Raw genomic sequence first — 3816 nt, 5'->3', positions numbered from 1 at the left:
CCAAACAAAAACCAACATGATTTTTACCACTTATAAAACATATACTAATCATGCTTTAGAAATTAAACATATCAATAATATTTATTTAATCATTTTTCATTTTCATGTACTCAACTTACATCAAAGCATTCATTTATAAGCTTTCCCACATGCGCACATTAGCCTAAGTTGAACTATACCTCATGGTTAACTAAGCAAAATTGTACAAATACATACAATCATATCCTAATGATCGAATTTCACTTGCAACATAACCAATTCATACATTGCTCACTTGACTAACATTAATCATTTTTTCATCTAATTTAGCCAATTCAAAACATGCCAATTCCATATGCTATAAATCATGCCAAAATTACCAAAATTCATGACATAGGCACATATGTATTCATTTACCTACCATCAACTGAATATAACAACTCATCACTACCATTTCCCAAACTAATATATAAACAACCATGCTTAATTCACTTGAACCGAATTATAACAACCACAATTGCATATTATACCAAATCATATATCAAGCACACCACAACATATTTCATGAAACATAATTCCCAACACGAACTTATACCATGACTGAAAATGCATAAACATAAGCATCATTACTAGCCATTTTCGCATGGTTTTACATATATACAACTTCAAAATCGACAACAACAATTGGTAGCCTATACATGCCATATGTTCAAAGATCAAGCTTTTTTTTTTAAAAAAAAATTATCGAAATGGCAATCGATAGTGTGACGGATTTCCTTGGCGATCCTTGAGCTCGTAACTAACTTCCAAAATCTATAAAACAACGAACAAACACACACAGTAAGCTTGAATGGCTTAATAAGTCATAAGCAATTAAATTATCAAATGAACATTAGTATGATTATTTCAAGTAGGCCGAATGCTCCCAATCTCAAACACATGTATTTATAATCACATGTAAACAATTAGTTCACAATATCATATTATACAACAACACCTACCTTTATTTTCGAACTTCATATAAACTTAAACATACCTGAATCGTTTAATTTGAACTCACATTCGATTTTGCCGTACCATTTCTAATTGAACCATTCGGAATCAAATAGGATACTCAGATAACTCGGAAAGCTCATACAATGCCAACGTCCTAGACGTGGTCTTACATGTAATCAAATATCGACGCCACTGTCCCAGATAAGGTCTTACATGAAATCATATACGACGCCAATGTCCCAAACATGGTCTTACACGTAATCACATATCGGAATCCTATGTCCTGGCATATGTATCTTAACTACTCTTAAGGTTCGTACGGGGCTTTCAGATGTTGTAATTCGATCAATTCAAGCTCGTAATTAATTCTGCCATACTTATATCAAATTCGACATATACCCAGATACATTTAATAATTCAATTTGGAAGTTATAATTCATATAAATTAGAAATTAATGGCATTTATTTACTTATGAATTTACCTCGGACAAAGATGAACGGATGGAATCAACTACTCGACCACTTTTGACTTTCCCCGATCTAATTCCGTTTTCTTTTATTCTTGCTATATATAAATTCAAATTTGGCTATTTAATAACACATTTGAGTCAAATTTATTCCAAAAACACATAAATGGCCAAATTACACTTTTGCCCCTAACATTTCACATTTTTCACAATTTAGTCCCTATTTCACAAAATAAAAAATATTCAAAATTTCACCATACCCATGCTTGGCCGAATTTCACTAAGGTCCCTAGCAGCCCATTTCTTTCATTTATTTCACATTTTGACCCCTCAATTTACAAAATTCACAATTTAATCCCAAATAGACATTTTTACTAAAAATCACTTAATTAAACATGATAATCTAACAACATATATTTATTTTCCATCATCGAACAACAAAAATAACAAGCTCTCTTCAATGAAAAATCACAAAATACACAACCAATTCAAAAATTCATGCATGGGCTAGCTAAAACACAAAGCAACGATCTCAAAAACGTAAAAATTATCAAAAATCGAGCTAAACACATACCTTAATCAAGCTTAGACAAGACTGAACCCTAAGAACTCTTTTTCTTTTAAGTTTCGGCAATGGTGATGAAAAAGATGAACAAGTGATGTTTTTTTTATCATTATTAACATGATTACCAAACTATCCTTAATGAAATAATATAAAAGCTTAATAATGATTGTCCACTACTGTCCATGCTATCATTTAATGGCCTAATTTCATTTTAAGGCCTCCACATTAAAAGAACATAGCCATATAGCACTTTAATAAATAGCAAGTCACTTTTACAATTTATGCGATTAAGTCCATTTATAAAATTAAACAACCAATCGGTAAAATTAATTCACGAAAATTTTACACATGCATTCTAACATGCTGTAAACACATAAAATATAATTAAAATATTTTTTGACTCAGATTCGTGGTCCTGAAACTACTATTTTGACTAGGGTCTAAACCGGGCTGTTAAATTGATCACTAAATTTCAAAAAGTTATAAAATGATCATTGAACTATTTGAATATTTTCATTTAAGTCTCTAGACTGTTAAAATCATGATGTATAACATTCTTTGTTCGCACCACTTACACCAATTAAAAGCTTTCCTTTCCCTTATTTTCTACAATTAAATTTTTTTCATGAAACAACTTTGAATGTCACGAATCTACAAACGAAAACCCAAACAACTTTCTTCTCCAATCTCTAACACTAACCGTTAGATCAACTTGGATCTAAGTTATATTTATCTACTCATAGGAGGGTACTGATTCACAGTACCAATTGTCCAATCGCTGTTTGGAGTTTGTTAGCCAGATTTCTAAAAAAAAAGATAACAACCCAATGACTTGAATGAAAACTTTTGAATAGTTTACTGACTTAAATGAAAACTTTCCAATAGTTTGGTGACCATTTGTAAATTTTTGATGTTGAGTGACCTTGGTATATTTTACCCTAAAAGAAATAATACCCAAGTTAGCATAAATTCAAGATTTTTTTTTGTCAAGAGAACTTTCATTCAAATAAAAAGATCACAAGCCAACGAATGCTAAGTCCTCTAGAATGTATAATCAATATAAGATAAATTATAAAAATTGCAATAAATCTAAAACAATTCGTACATTCAAAACAAAAATAAGGTTCAAAGAGCCTAAGACTCAATATCAAGAAGAGAGCAAGCTCCGCTTGAATTAAACTGCCATTGCCTATCAAGAGGAAGTAATGGTAGAAACCCCTACCATGTATGTTGGTGTTTAGCCATTGGGGCGAAAAACCCACCATGATCTGTAGAGCCCCGTTATGTTTTCACCTCTGTTGCAATGGACACGTCTCTCGCTAACCTAAAACAATAGAGGCGGAAAGGTCTTACATATTTGGCAATCCTGAAATGCACTAAACATAGCAAAAAGGGAACCAAAAACTTTGTGTTGTGTCATCATCAAAACGCGAAAACATCAAGACAATGTATGTGCCAGTGAAGTCAAAACCCACCATGGAGCTGGAAGAGCCAACAACACCACCAACAATCAACACACTATTTTTTCGAGAAAATTAATTCACTCCCATTGTTAGATTTGTAACCCAAATTCTTATTAAAATAAAATACAAGTGGCAAGATAGGGGGATCCACGAGGGCAAAGGCTGAGGGCCAGAGGGCGAAGGCTGCACAAGAAGAATCCGTATAAAAGTTTACTTCCTTTGTTTGATATTTATTTGAATAAGGTGTTTCAACCTTTCTACATTACTTCTATTAGATGTCTATTAGAATAAGGTTTTCTAAACCTATAAATAGACGCAGTCTATACTCCTTGTAATTATTCGAATT

This window comes from Gossypium hirsutum, chromosome D02, assembly GCF_007990345.1.
Source record: "Gossypium hirsutum isolate 1008001.06 chromosome D02, Gossypium_hirsutum_v2.1, whole genome shotgun sequence".
In the NCBI taxonomy this organism is placed as follows: domain Eukaryota; kingdom Viridiplantae; phylum Streptophyta; class Magnoliopsida; order Malvales; family Malvaceae; genus Gossypium; species Gossypium hirsutum.
The sequence above is the reverse complement of the archived record's forward strand: the minus strand, read 5'-3'. Positions refer to the sequence as shown.